Source organism: Pteropus medius, unplaced genomic scaffold, assembly GCF_902729225.1.
Source record: "Pteropus medius unplaced genomic scaffold, Ma_sr-lr_union100, whole genome shotgun sequence".
Taxonomy (NCBI): Eukaryota; Metazoa; Chordata; class Mammalia; order Chiroptera; family Pteropodidae; genus Pteropus; species Pteropus medius.
This window is the reverse complement of record NW_024340700.1, coordinates 652,778-669,367: the sequence shown is the minus strand read 5'-3', so window position 1 is coordinate 669,367 and position 16,590 is coordinate 652,778. Positions and strand designations below refer to the sequence as shown.

Genomic DNA, 16,590 nt, shown 5'->3' with positions numbered 1-16,590 from the left:
TGGGAACATTTAATATATTTGCTTTGGATGTTTTTCATAAAATTGTGAGCGTCCCATTGCTTTGAAAAGAACATCTTGGATGCTCTTTGGGTTCAGTAAACAACTATTGGCCACTGTTAAGAGATACTGAGATTTCTCTTTTAAATGATGTTTGGCTAGTAGCCCTAGACACAACATCTCTAAACTTCCCATTAAATTGACTATATAGACCCAGAAAAATATGACAATTCACAGTATAGAAAACATAGATTGATGTTTTCTGCCAGATTTTTGGAGGCATCCTGGAATTTTTTTCTATATTTAGTTGCATAAAATTTCAAGAATTCAGCAATTGAAGTAATTTTATAGTGAACACCTGTGTACCTACCACCTAGATTTTACTATTAACATTTTATGTTTTGTCACACATATATCCATATTTCTATTATTGTAACTGGATTTTAAAGCACAATTGGCGGGTTACCTGTGCTAAGCTTCTGGAAGTAGAACTAAGCTCACTTTAAAGCAAGAAGTAAAGGTTATATTGAATCTGGCTTAAAATAAAAGGTTTCTGGACAACTACTCATAGATTTTAGATATTTTGCTTTTGAAAGTAAACCAAATTTTCAAGAATCTACCTATTAGTTTTAAAATCTATTCAAGAAAGTAACTGAGAAAGTAAATAAAAAATACGGAAGAGAGAATATATGGTTATATTTTGCACCCTCCTGTAGGGTATAGTTCCTATAAGTGGGACACTATAAGCAAAAAATATAGGAAAAGGCTAGGTAGCTGTTTATGCAGGAGTTTTTAGTTTTTAAAGTATTTAAGGTATTCCAGTTTTTCTGAGCATTCAATCACTGGATAGTGGGAGAAGAGTAAGATCCACCTCAGGGCTGTGAAGCTTCACCGGACTACATAGTCTGCTAGATTCTGGAATTTGGATAGGAACCACGCACATCAACTAGCCTTCCAGTTGTCCATCTGAGAAAGGTATTTGGCCATCACAAAGGGCATATGGAGTAGGGCAAAGAGCAAAGAATACATTGTCTTTGTTAGGTATTGCTCCAAGTTTAGACTAGCTCCAAACATGTACAAAAATACATAAACAGAAAGATGTAGTATAGGAACTATTTTTTAGTAGTTAGTAGTGAGTAGTTATACCAGGTTATGCCGGTATTCATTTGAGAAGGTAACACCAAATGCATTTTTATTAAGAGGGTGTACAAAATACACCCTCATGCAACTTCCATGAGAAATGAAGAGCCTGACGATGCCATGTTGTTCAGTGAGTTAGATATCTTTTCTTACACATTGGATCCCCAATCTCAGGAACTTAGTTGGGATGTGTGTTTGATAGTGTGCAGCACAGGGAATAACCATAAGCCCCATCTGTAATGCCTGTCTCAGCTGTTCAACTATTTCCTCATTTTCTCATGTCATATGTATTAATTTGCCAGGATTTTCTAACAAAATACCAGAAACTATATGGCTTAAATACCAAAAACTTATTTTCTCACTGTTCTGGAGACTAGAAGTTCAAGATTGTTGGCAGACATGTTGATTTCATCTGAGGCCTCTCTTCTTGGTTCGTAGATGACAGCCTTCTTGCTATATCCTCGTATGATATTTCCTGTGTGCACTTACATTCCTGTTGTTCTGCATGTTCAGACTTCCTCTTTTTATAAGTACATCAGTCAAATTGGATCAAGGTTCACTCTAAAGGTCCTATTTTAACTTGTTCACCTCTCTAAAGGCTCTATCTCCAAATATAGTCACTTTCTGAGGTACTGGTGGTTAGGGCTTCAGTATAAGAATTTTGGGGTGGACACAGTTCAGCACATAACACCATATTTATTCACGTATCAGATGACCACTTAAAACTCTCTGTGTAGAGTTGCTCTCTTAGTGGAGTAGAAAATGTTCACATACCCAAGTGATCAATATGGCCAATAGAAAGCTCATAACCATTCCTTAGTTTATATATCTTAGCTTTACAAAATGACTTGAAGAATGACTATTACTGTTTGCTGTTTTATTAGTTAGACTTGCATTAGCATTGATAGAATTCAGGTTGTGTGTGGTGGGAAATATTTTGTGGAGAATAAAATGAGTATGATAGTCATATAGTAAATGAAAAACCAAGTATGCCATAAATTTAACATCACATATTTTGTTTATGGAGCAATGGTGTCACCTCTGTGATCTATGGTAAAGGTAGATATTAGTAATGTTCTCTAGAGTGGCTTTAGTTGGGAAAAGAAGAAATCACAGGAAACAATTATGACTGATCACACTAGTTCTTGTTTTAGAAATGCATACGTAACCTGTAACAATTTCTAAACTTGACCTTTTATCTTATACCACATTTTTAGTGTGTATTTTATTTCACTGCTTTCATTACAGGTATAGGGTGTTTTGTAGTGTAGCGGTTTATAATTATTTTACTCAAAAAAATGTAATTGCCTTTGAAGACTTAATTTATGTACATCAATGGCAATCATTTAAATATGTTATATACCAATTATTAACCCGTATAATATATTTTTTAGTGTAGAGATCAAAAGTAAAATAAAAAACACTAATGACTCAGTTTGCAACTTTCAGATCACATTATCACAGCATTAGGTTGCCTCTAATTAGACATTATTAGAGAAATATAGTTAAAAATAATCCTCAAAGAGTTAATCATGCCTTTTAATAAACTGGGAAACAGACAGTGGTTTTGGGATATCCCTTTTAAAACTCAGCCTCATTAAAAAAAAAAAAATTGCTATTATACAACTCCACTTGACTTGAAGGAGAACATTTTATTCTGCAGGTGTCCTAATTTCACTTCTGGCTGGAAGGGCCTTGGAAGATTTTCATCCAAAACTGCAGTGATAGTTGGATATCTATACTGAGATGCTGAGATGGCCTGGGCACTGAAAAGAGCTAATTTTATGTTGAACAGTAGTTAATCGGCTACCTGTGTCCAAATGCTCATCTTCCATCTCCCCAGCAGCAGGTGCAGACTAGAGCATTCTTAGTGGTGGTTTCTCTCCTGACGTGGCTCCCCATAGATTTTTATTAGGTCATGTGTCCTTCACTCGGCCCCCACCTCATCATCCATGTTTTGCCACCACAGAAGTAGTTTTTTGAGCAACACGCAGCTGATATTTGGAAGATTGCCAAAGTCACAATTGCTGCTTTATCTTCCGGTGACTTTGAAAGAAAGCCACAGCATGAATTGAATACTCAAAACTCTGTCCCTGTACAATCTGTAGTATATTATTTCAGTTCTGGTTTGTACTGCTTCTTTGGGAATCGATTTTTTCCTTTCAGTGTACCATTCTCCCTCAATTCTCTCCTCTTAAACTGGAAGAAAGAAAAACAGTGCACAAGGTGTTTGGGAAGAGGAGCAGAAAGTGGGCATTTTCAATCCCATGAGGAGATGAAATGGATGGAAATTGTAAGACAAAAAAACAATAATTGCTCTCTCATGCAATAGCAAATTCTATAATTCTAGAGTGAAGGAGCTGACCCCAGAACCTTGTAGCTTTCAAGCCATGTTCCTTAAAATATAATTCAATTATTCAGTTGTTTGTGTTTCTTATCAAGTGTTTCCTTATTTTTTAATGTGTCTGTTTCCATGCTTTGGAGTATTTAATTTAGAGATGTAATCATCACATTTTTATATACTTTCTATACCAATGCCATCTTTAGTTTGTGGAAAAAAAATAGTTCATTGTTTGTTCATATAGTCCCCAAGCATTTAATATAATTTCCAAGTGAATTTTTTAAATGTGGTTTGGAGAGTTATAATGACAATAACCATGTTCAGTGTTCAATAAGTCTAATCGGAAATAACCTCATTTGATTTGTTTTACCCAGCATTTCCTAAATAAAACCTTTTTACCCCATAATACCTGTTTTTATCTTATTCCCTTGAGTTAATGTGTAGATAAGAGAATCACATTGATTCAAAACACAGAGAAGGAAAAATTGATAGGATTTGGTGAGAGGGGAATATAGAGGTAAGATGAGCCAGGCTTCTAGGTGTCCAAGTAACTGAGTGGTTCATGGTACCATTCACTGAGAGGAGACACTGGCTGTATATACCTGTGACCTTCATGTACATCTTGGCAACAAAATGAGACTATTGTTCTTGCTTTGAAGAAAAGCAAGTCAATCTGTACATCATAAGATATATTATTCAGAGCCCGTACTTAGAATAAAATGTAATATTTGGAAAAGTAGATTTTGTATGTGAGGAAATTAAATTTAAAAAATATGATAGAAAATTTTATAGCTAGAATAATTAGAACAAATTATACTTTACATTAAGATGCCTTAATCTTTTGACCTAAGCAGTTATTTAATTTCATTGTCATCTGAAAATGTTCTGTGATTTAGAGAAAACATTCCATATCATAACTCTTACTGGGTTCTTAAATCTTCTTGTCCAGCAATAGCAGCAGAGTTGCACATTCATAACTGGTAAGATGATTGTCTGAATATGACATTATCTGATGATACTCAGAAAGCCTTTAACCATAAAAGATATAGAGAAGTGCTTCATTGCTTTCTTAGGATGGCTTTTTTTTTTCCTTTTGAGTCTAAGCAAGATTAATGTTCTCAACTGACATGATGACATCTGGTCGTGAAATGATAATAAAGTATATACCAAATGGGAATAGAGACGTGCCTAATAAAATGTACTACCTTAATTTTTTCCCTAAATATTATTAGTTTGAAATTGTTCTGAAGGTAATGATGTTCAACTTATAAATGGGTTGAATATGCCATTATGTTTTTATAATTATGTGTGTATACTGTTTTTATTAGCAATGATAGATCACTTCACTTTTGTCTTGATTCCTGTATCTCAGAAAAGTGGTGGTGTTTCTTATTCCTTTCGGTTCAGTTTAGAAAATATTTATTTATTACATTCTCTAAGGTTCAATGAAACTACTTCTTGTATGAATGGAACAAAAAGGAAGAGAAGAATGTGAGAGTATCAACTTAATTTAGGCAAATAATTTCTTGTTATTAAAGCTAATCAGTGATTGAATGAGTGAGGCTAACTAACAGTATTACAATGAAAGAATATATTCTAGTGCAATGAAACAAAACGATTTTTTCATACAATTCAATTTATTAGTAAAAGCATGTACCACATATGAATAATACTGGTATTATATCTTTCATAGCAATGATGAAATGATTTACTCTACGAGGTATGAAAAAAGTCATTTGAGGAGACATTGAGCTTAAGTGTGGAATAATAAGAATTAAATAAATAGGTATAGGCAAAGTCACAGCCAACTTAAACAGATAAAGGATAAACCAAGTTAATGCAAATTCCATAGTTTTCAAAGCAAAAAAAGAAGACCCATACTTAACTCTTGGTCTCTGGCTCTACAAATCATGAGTCAAATAAGCTATATATGCAATTAAGGGAAATATTTCCTAATTAAATCTATAGTACCACTTTAGTCTCACTTTTCAGAATGGATACTAGTAACATCTTTCATATAAAGAACCCCCGTTGCAATACATTGAAGTATTATTTCATGTCATTTCTGTGGCTTATTTAGCTCTCATTTATCATCCATTACCTGAACATATTTTTATACTTTATATTATCTTGTGAATATATATAAATAACTTACCTGTCATACTTTCTCATCATTAGGAAATGATGAGAAATGCTTTCTAGCATTGGGAAAAAAGGACTACTACTGTTGGGAGAGGTGTGGGTGTAGCCTGATTTCTTTCTCTCCAACTTCTTTTGGAGGTTTTTGCTCTATCTTAAAAATTTATATGTTTTGCATTCGTTCTTCTGGCATTTGAATATAATTTCTCACTCAAATCTTTGGAATCCAGGGAAGACTGGCTATAGTTACCTTGCGGTTTCTCCTGCTCCTATGGACACACACATACCCTTGTTTGAATGACATATGTGTGTTGTCTTAAGGGGTTCACCATGAAGTTTTAAAAATGATGTTTGCTTGGAGTCCTATGGGAATCCTTGGAGGAGAGGTGATGGCCAAGCCCAAGTCCATGGAGAAGGAGATTTTTCACCTGGGCCTTGAAAGAAGGGAATCCTTTTGTTAGCTTGAGAAAAAGAAAAGAAAAAGACCTTCTAATCCGAAAGTAGGTTCCTGCCCTTGCTGTGTGGCTGGAGGATAGGATGATTGTGACTAAGGATGAAGATAGGAAGACAAATAGAACCTTTTTGGCTCGATATGCAAACTATGGATATTGGTCCTCTTATAGTATGTCAGTGATTCTTTAGGATAGAAAGCCATTTTTTAAGATGAAATCAATGTGATAGCCTAACAAATACTTCTATAAATGTTTATCTTTTTTTCAGAAGTTTATAAACTTCTCTTATAAGCCAATCAGTGAAAATAAGAGGATTTTGTTAAAAGTGAACATTGAATTTCGTTGGTTTGAACAACAGCTGCCATCTTATTAGCATCAACATCCAGCTGATTTTCTGCATTTTCTTTTGGTTTCATGGTATCAGAAAAATCTTGACTCATGTAAATAAATGATGTTTTTGGTGGGGGTGGAGGGGAAGCTATGTTTTAATAGTTTATTTTGTAAAGCACAATAATGTCTTATTAAGCTGATCCAGAATTTTAAAAGACAAATAGTTGGAAATTGTTATTTTACTGCTGAATCACTAAGAGAATTCACTTATTGCTCATAATGCATACTAGCAAAGAGTTCACTTTGGGTAAAGTAAACCAAAGTGTTTTAAGGTATTTAAAAATTATCTCAATTATGCCAATGTTCTGCTCAGTCAGGTACTTAGTATGAGTTTGCAAAGTCACTTTACCTTTGAATATTGAGTCTAAACTATAAATTTTAGTTTTATCTAGGACTCATTTGACCCTGCACCAAGAAAGTGAGCTTGTTCAACTAAATAGTTTGAAATCATAAGCAAGCCAAGACAATGCACTATATTCTAGTTGAGATGTTTATCTAGAAGGATTTCTTCAATAGCAAAAACAAAAGGAATGATTTCTCTCATTTCCAGTAGTCCTCTAAAACTTGACTCATGACCAACCATGAGCTTTGATTTATAACAAGAAATTCTAAAAGTCATTGCTGTAACTTAAAGACTGTACGTGAATATAAAATACAAGTCGCAGGCCATTATTTCATACTGTTTGGAAGGATGCTTTACTTACCAAAATGCATGTGCTTAGCAGTGCAGCAACCACAACCACTTGAACATAGTTCAATCCTCACTTTTATATAAGTTGCCCCTGTGATTTCTCCTATCACTGCCATAGCATTCTTCTAAGAGGCTTCCTAACAATGAACAATTAGAGTTTTGAAATTAAAAATTACATATATTTTATTCTTACCTTTTTGATTAGAAAACTTACGTCTACACAAAAACTTTCATGCAAATGTTTATAGCAGCTGTATTCATAATCATCAAAAACTGAGAGCAACCAGTAGGTGAATGGAACTTGGGTATATTGGTGCCTATAAAACTGAAGTCTAAAGGAACTGTACAGTAGTACTGTACCGTAGTGGATAAAGTTGTGTCCTGCAGAGGCACAGGTTAAAAATGCTAAATCTACTACACATATGCATATGGGAATTGAGTAGTTACATAAGTAGAGTGGAGAAAGTGGGAGTCAGTTCTCTCAGTGTTGTAAAGGGAATTTACAGATAAGCAATGGGCAAAAGCAAGAATGTTGCAATAAATTAGAGTTGGAGACATCTGTGTGAACCCACGCCTAGTTTAATATAGATACAGATGGTTACATATAGAAATGTGGGTATAGAATGCATTTATACGTGGGTTAGCATGCACATATATATTTACTTCCTCTGTCAGCTGAGATCCAATGACACCCCAGTAGTCAAAAGCATACCTATCACCCATATCTTGGTTTCTAATACAAACTCCAATTAAAGGAACCAGAGTTTCTTAGAGAAATGGTTAATTCTAGGACTGGGGCAGGAAAGATACATGATGATTTTGGAGCATCTTATAGTGCCAGTAATTAAGGAAGTACTAAAAAACAAAACCCCGCAATGATGGCATTGCGGGGGTATCTTAAGGGACAAAGGAGGGAAATGAAAGAGCTTCCAGTGTCCCAAGCTAGAGCAATCTGAGCAAAACACATAAAGTATAAATGGTTTATAACTCAGCTATAAAAAATATTTATGAGTCTATAATGATATGAATGAGTGAATAAATAAATGAGGAAGAATAGATAACTGTTCCATGCAAAATAACTCCAAAAAAATTTTATGTATATGTTTCTGCCTTCAAGGAGATAGAGCATAACTTCCCCATTTTTTGAGGTTGAATTTCACATAGTAACTTTCTTGCAAAGATTATAGTATGCAAAGTGGGGGTAAACAAAGTAGCATTATAGTGGAGAATGTTGACAAACATTGTTGTCAGCATCAATAATGATGTCATGTGGATACTCTGTACCTTTGATGTGATATGATACGATGAGAATGGTACTTTACCACTCTGTTCTCCCTTCCAAAAAACTCATCTAATCTTGAGAAAAACATCAGACAAAACCCAGTAGAGGGACATTCTTCAAAATATTTGACCAATACTTCTCAAATGGTCAAGGTAATCAGACACAAGGGAAGTCTGAGAAACCATCAGAGCTAAGGAGACAAAGGAGACATGATAACTAAATGTAAGGTGATATCCTGGATAGGAGCCTCAAACTTAAAAAGGACATTAGGCAAAAGCCAAATAAATCTAAGTCTGAAAAAAGTAAGTAGTTTAGTTAATAATGTATCAATATTAATTCATTAATTTTGAGAAAGGTACCATATCAATGTAAGATATGAATAATAGGGGAATCTGGGTGTGAGTCATATGAGAACTCTGAAATTTTTCTATAAATCGATAGCTACTCTAAAAAATAAAGTAGTTCTCATAACATGCTTGGGCACTATTATTAAAGTAGACAGGCAAGGATGGCTTGAAAAAGACCAGTGCAAACACTGCACCTCTTAACCATGTATATCAATTTCCCAGGGCTGTCTTAACAAATTACCACAAACTAGGAGGCTTGAAAGAGCAGAAATCTACTCTCATGTTTTCAAGGACCGGAAATCCCAAATCAAAGTGTTGGCAGAGCCTTGCTCATCTTTGAAGGTTCTAGGGGAGATTCTTTGCTTTTTCCAGCTTCTGATGACTTCTCCTTGCATTGCTTTGGCTTGTAGATGCATCACTCCAATCTCTGCCTCTGTCTTCTCATAGCCGCCTTCTGAATGTTTCTATTTTCTTCTTTTTTGTATCATTAAATTTAAGGCCCACCTGAATCCTTGATCTCATTTTGGGATCTTTACCCCTTCAAAGAGCCTTATTCTAAATAAGGTACCATTCTGAAGTTCTAGATATTTGTATTTTGCTTTGGGGCCACTGTTCAACCTACCTGCACCACACCATATCAATAAGGTGTTCAAACACCTGCATAAACATGACAAAAACGTCTGTAGAAAACCCATTAATCTGCAGTGCAATTGAACATGATAGGGGTCTGTCAAATATCAGAGTTGTCATAAAAATGATTATAATAATAATAACAGGTAATTATTATTGATCTCTTACTATATGATAAGCACTGATGTGATTGCTCTCGATATATTCTCTCTTAAGCTTTGTACTTTAGTTATCCTTGAGTTATAGATGGTGAAACTAAGGCACTGAGAAATGAAGAAATTTGCCTAAAGTCACACAGCTGGTAAATTTCAGACCTGTGTTAATAGTATTTATTGCAGTTAAAATATTGCAAATAAAATGCATATCAAACATTTGTAAAAGTTCTAAATCCATCTGTGGAATCTGAGGATTCCACTTTAATGCTTAAAACCATTGCGGGGCATTGAATGTTTTTCAGCTACTTGATAGTAATATTAATCAATCAGTTTTGCTGGGGATTCCTTGTGACAAAGATCAATAGTGCTGTTTTTAAATTTTATAGGATTTCAGGTAGGATTCCATCTCAGTGATCTAGTAATGTTCCAATCAATTCTTTTCTATTAAATTTCTATTTCCCTCTGAAATGTTTTCCTTTCTTATTTGAGTTTCCCTCTCATTAGAATAATTCCTTCTTCCCTCCTTCTGCACACATGCATACATGCTTTTTTTATCCATTTAATTTGTGTTTTGTCCCAAAGACTTAAAATTTCATCTTAATGATGTCAACACTTATAAACTCTGCTACAAGCTAATGTAGCATTTCTAGAGGCTAGTAAAAGTGTATAGTTGCCAAGTAAATGTATATGATGAAATAAGTGATTCAAATAGAACAATTAACAGATGGCATGAACAATTATATATTCATATTCCTAGCCAACAACATTTGGTAGATATAATTACCTTACAGGTGTTAACTGCCCTTCTATCATGAAATGAGACATCTCTGAACACTAGAGAGGCATAGTTAAATGACTGATGGCCTCAAATTAGTAAAAATTCTATTGGCTCATTTTTAAGACATGAATCAGAAAGCTAAATTCAGTTCTTGGAGTCTAGTGCTAAGTTCAGAAAAAGTGAAACTTAAACAGAACAGGTGTGGTGTAATCTTAGCGTTGATTGCCGGGGTGGGAAAAAAAAAAGCCCTGAACATTAAAAAGACATTTAAAATTCACTCAACATTTGGAAGTCCAAAAAAGTCAATTATTTGGGGAAAAGGAAGCAGTTGTTATGAAGAATTCCTTTGAGTTTTTAAAAATTACCTGAGTCTATGGCCATGCTACCCTGAACAAACCCAATCCTGTCTGATCTCAGAAGCTAAGCAGGGTCAGGCCTGGTTAGTACTTGGATGGGAGAACACCTAGGAAGACCAGGTGCTGTAAGTGTAAAAAAAAAAAAAAAAAAATTTACCTGAGCTTCAAATGGAAAGTAGTATTATGATACTATTTTCTTGAAAATGTAGATATATTATTAATGTAGATATATTGTTATGTTTCCTTATAGCCTTAAGATCAGTATTATACTAAAATGAGAAAATAATTTTTAATGTTCTCATTTTTTGTTTTAATCATTTTGAACAGAAATATTTGAAAACAGAAAACATACAAATTAGGTCCTTCAAGCACCGTTACTTTAATTTTATTTCGTATTATGAAGAATAAACATGTGCTACTTCATTTAGCATTCTATTAGTTACAGCTATCAGACCAAGGAAGTATTAAATAAATCTCAATCCCCACTGAGAAAGATACTGTCTGATTAAAACTGAGAGATTTCCTTACTTCTTTTCTACCTTCTAGTCAACTCTAAATCTCTGAATTCGAGCCATATGCATCACCATAATTTCAAGTTAGGCTTTTTAATTTTCGTTTTTATTATTTTACAAAGTAATACTATCACAACCATTTTGTAACATAAATGAACATAAGTATGACTCCTCGAGTATTTTATTTATTGAGAAATAACAGTAGTTATTTCTCAATAAATAATTTTGATTGGTTGATAAAAATCTCTTTTTAGATTACTATTTTTTTACTACATTTCTTCTTTTCTAATTCTGTAGAAGAAAAATAGAATGGAGTATTTTCTCTAAAAGGAGAAAAATATCCCGGAATTAGTTTAGTACTTTAAAGTATATTGTTTCATAACACGTTTTTAAAGTTGTTATGTTGTCCAGCTAATATACAGAGATAGATTGTTATAGGGGAAATATGTATTATGCTATACTCCTTTTTCTCCCCTTGTAGTGAAAAGTTTTATTTTTAATAGTATAAATGTTAACATTTTATTGAAGCATGTTATAATTTCCCTTTAGCATTATATTCCCTTTGTTAACAGTTGAAATAAAGTATGTGTTGAAATCTTTTTTTCAAAAAGAAAATAAAACTAAAAGCAAGTTTTGACATCTATATAAGTTATTCTCTAACAAACCTTGTTGTTTTAATTTTCACCTTTTTCTTGTGTAGGTCAGATACTTTTTTGCCTTGATCCCGGGAAATATTCAATAAGTAAAAAACTTTTACATAAGCATTACATATGTAAAATATAATTATTAGCCTACCCTCCACTCTTACATGGCTCTTGGTTATGAATTTGATAATGCATTAGTATTTAAAAAAATTGTGCTGCACCCACATGGCAATATGTATACAGTACCTTTTTGACAGATTTCGAAGACTGGAATTACTGTATTCAAAAAAACAATCTGAAATTGAGATAAAGATTTATGTTCAATGCCATCCTTGTTTTACATTGGAAACAGCTCAGAAGTCTCAGAGTTGGGAATTGTTAAAAACAAACAAACAAAAACAAAAACTTCCATGTAGAAGACCTTTAAGAATAGTATTTTCAAATATTTTTTAATATTTAGAAAGCATAGCAAAATCATTACTGGGAATATAATCTCATTTTTTTTAAACACATCTATGAGAAGAGATTTGCATAGATAAAGACTAGATTGGTATGCAAAAATATTAATGGTAGTCATTCCTGAAAGCAAGATTGTCTAAAATTCTATAATGAGAAGAAAATATTATGAAAGTAAAAATTCTCTAGAAAATTAGATGAATATTTATTTTAGTTAAAATTTTTTTCATATTTCATTAGATTATAATTCTTGCACTCCTATGCCCTTAGACAAAACATTTAATTTCATTTCTAGTAAGGAAATAACAATAGGAAGAATTTCATATTGTTGTATTTGGAATTAAAAGAAATGATGTGTAAAACACTTAAGTGCCTGGTCTAGAGTTATCGCTTACTACATGCTGTCATTAATTAATTTTAAAATATGTTCAATAGTACAATAGAGAGTAGGGCGTGTCTAGCATAAATATATTAGAAGCTATTCTCATAAACATTGTAGTTACTGATTTTCCATTATGTGTAAGCCCATCATGTTGTTGTCAAATTAATATGGAAACAAGAAAAAAATCATGATCCAGTTTACCTATGTAAAACTGGAGCCTTTCTCTTTTGGAATAAATTCAATTTGGTCAAAGCCAATTTATTTTCTAGCTATTATTTTCTTATAGACAGCTTTAGCTTATTCCTGGAAATAACTGCCAAAGTCAGCAACAATATTCAAAATATATCCTTTGAGAAAATATTTTCAAGCCACTGTTACATACTTCTGGATTTTTTCAATAACCTAAGGGAATCTGTGAATTTTTTTTTTTCTTTATAACGAGAAGTTAAGGTAAATATTCAAATTCTTTTATATTTTAAGAGACTTTATGTTCTTCATTTGGAGAATAAAATTGATAGATAAACCCATCTAAAATAGAGTGTTATTTTGATCTTTGAAAATTTAATTGTAAGGAATAACAATTAAAAAGGTTAAGTTTTTTTAACCAGATCCATGCCCTGTAATTTTTTTTGTTTAGTTATGCTTTCATGCCTAATTTTTTTAAAAGTATGTTTTTATTATTAGAGAGAATCAAGCTCATATAAGTATGCTCTACTACCATAGTAGATTTCATTTAATTAATGGATTATGCATTATTCTAGCAGATGGGTGAAATTTAAATTTACTCATGTCACTCTAATTTGTTCGCCTGGCATTTTTCAAAGCAGCCGATTTGTACTCTTAGAGCATTTAAATAATGTTTCTGATTACTCCCTTCAAGACAAAACAGACCCTTTTCTGAGAGAAATCCGATGCATGAATTGGATTGGCAAAAGCTGTGTACGGGGAAGGGAAATGCTATTGTGATTCAGAAGTTCTGATAAAGTGCTTTACCAGACAAAACTAAGGAAACCTGGTGACCAAGGATTCACAGGAAAGCTTCTTTCTCATATTTAACACTGTAGAATGGATAGAGAGCATGCCCAGAAATAAGTGACTGATTCCTCAAGTGGAAAGAGGTTAATAGGGAATGCCCTCAGGATCAATTTTAGTAATAATAGTATAAAATCTATTAATGATTTAGAAGACAAGCTGGAAAGGTTTGGCTAATGTCATCATTTAATTTATTATAGCAAAAATAGGCAAGGATTAAGAACACAGCTAAAAGAAATAGTGTATTTAAAAATATTCTTAGAAGGTTATATAAACATAAATATCAAAAAAGTCAATTTTAAATTTGGGGCTGCCTTTTTACTTGCATGCAAATGGCTCAAAGGAAATAGATGGGAGAAAACTTTTCAAGCTTTATTGTTAACAGAAGAGACTAAGTGATGTGTCATTCAGCTTGCTTCTTGCTTTTCTGAATTCTTTATCCTATAATTATCAAAAGAAGCCTCCATGTTAGACAAAAATGTATTAAAGAAAAATATGCATATATGCATACCAAAATACATACCAAAATTGTATTTAGAGCAAAACTGTTTATTTCTCATGCATAATTTCTTCCAGAATTGGGAGTAGATAGCCAAATATAATGTCATTTTATTTGTAAAACATGAACGTGCCACAATGCAAGCCCATGGTGACCTCAATTTATTGCCTTTTGATGCAAATCAAGTTATAGATCGCTATACTGGAAAGCCTGATGGATAGAAGAATAAATGGAGTTATTTTGAATTATAGGTCAATATGACTATTTAAAATTATTGTTGTCTAAATATAAATGTTTTGTAATAAAAAAAGAAACCTTTGGATGCTGCTTTCCATACTGAGGCAGACTCTGTGTGGAGTTTGTGAATTTTCTGGCTCTTGGATCATATTTGCGCAGTCACAGATACATAGCTTAATTACAAAAATACAAGAATCTTTAGTACAATATGAGTGCTTATATTCTGATAAGTACACAACATATTTCAAAAAGTTGTGTATATCTTAATTAGTAAAAATAAATTAGGCTGGAGAGTTAAATACAGAAAACTACAGAATGGATGTATAGCAGATTACAAAATGAAATCTTTGGGAAATACCTATTTCTTTATCTAATGCAAGTCAAACTTACTAATTTGAGATTCTTTCTCCTAAAGCTTGAAAGTCTGTTCAACCAAACTATTGTACTTTTTTCAACAGTACTACCTAATCAGTTACTTATGATATTCTAAGTATTTGTTGTTGCAATTAAATACAATTTTAAATTTATGCCTAGAATGCATTAAGGATAGAAAAATGAAAAAGGATAAGCATTACTTAGGTAATTCAATTCTTTCCCATCTGTAATATCTTTGAGGTTAAGACATCTTCAATATAAGAGCGTGTGAACATACAGATTTTTAATTCCAAGCTCAAAACTAATAATAAGCTATACTTTTAGACATATTTTTCAAAACCCTTTTATATATATTGTTCCATATCATAATCATGTATCAACCTTGAGAGCTTTTCTAAGATAGATATTCTTAATTTATTAGTAGAAAAAATATATTTTTTTAGTGTACCCATGTTTGTTATATCTGGGTATAGTTAACTAGAACAACACTATAGATACATTTCGTGTTTATCTTTGTGTAACTGTTGTACTGAGAGTATTTTTCTGTTTAATTAGAATCTAGGGGAAGGCAGAGAGAATTCTGTAGGTAAGAGGATTAGTTAAGAGGCTAATTTATTGTTCTAAGTTAGACTTAGAAGTTGTGAGCATTTGGGGCTTGAATTTGCAAGTATGTGGAATAGAGGGAAAACCTAGTACATCCAGGGTGACTCTCAGGTTTGAGCAAGTGTGTGAGTGACCATACAAGGGAAAAAAAAAAAAAAACAGTTCAAGAAAGGGAGATAGGTAAAAGACATGATGAGTTCACTTACTGACATGAGTTTGAATTGTTAGTAAGACATCACACTGCATTTACCCATTGAATTAGGATATTCTAATTCAACACTAAAGTGAAAGCAAAAGAATATGGCCTCTGAACTCTATGTGCTAAACTATATTTAGTTACCATGTTTAGAAGAGACTTAGTAAATTATTAAGGGAGATATTTTTTAAGTACACAGAAGCATTTGTCTGCTGTGTTCTGAAAATGATCTTGCCAAGGCAAGGGAATTACCAGCCCAGATAATCTGTCAAGAGCTCTCCCAATGCTATCAACCTGTGATATACTTATTTTCGTGGTGACTGTCACATGCTTCCAATGTATCACAGTTTTCATAAACAAATGTTTTCTCTTTGCTAAGCCAATAAAAATTCATCGTGATCTGCTAAAATGTGTTCTCTGTTATAAAATTAAACACCAAGATTTCATATTAGTGTAAAGGTACTAATTTTGCAAGACCTTTATTTTCTTTTTAATATACTTTTATCTAAGAAAGTTATAATAAACACCTCTAACAAATTATCATATATGCTAGTCCTTATGCATGTTTTACCCCATTCTCTTTATTAAAGTTCTCTTCAGTGTTAGCCAAACTAAATGCAAAAAAGGACTTGGTGTCATTATAATAAAATCCAAATTAAAAATGGCATATTAAAAAGTTTGAATATTAAGTTAAAGTCAATTTCTAAATGTCATTTCTTTATTAAGCAAATTTGTAACTACCCCTTATAACCTTCTATCTGGTTCAAGATTTATTTCACCATGCTCAAACATTAGGATAGTCAGAATAGTAATTAAAAGAATAAATTTATTAAAGGTATAAAACCTTTACCAGCACCCTCTTCTCCATTCTCACAGGTGAAATAAGTATTTATTCAGTCATAAGTCATTTGTGGATACACCTATCATGAGTTAGATATTCTGCTAGATACTAGAAA

General features: G+C 32.6%; 1 protein-coding gene and 1 pseudogene across 10 annotated transcripts in view; both read left to right on the top strand.

The window, feature by feature from the left end:
- Positions 1 to 16,590, top strand: part of PTPRK (protein tyrosine phosphatase receptor type K) — a 477,924-nt gene that overhangs the window by 345,431 nt on the left and 115,903 nt on the right. The window lies entirely within an intron of this gene.
- On the top strand, positions 10,712 to 10,830 carry LOC120618526 (uncharacterized; annotated as a pseudogene).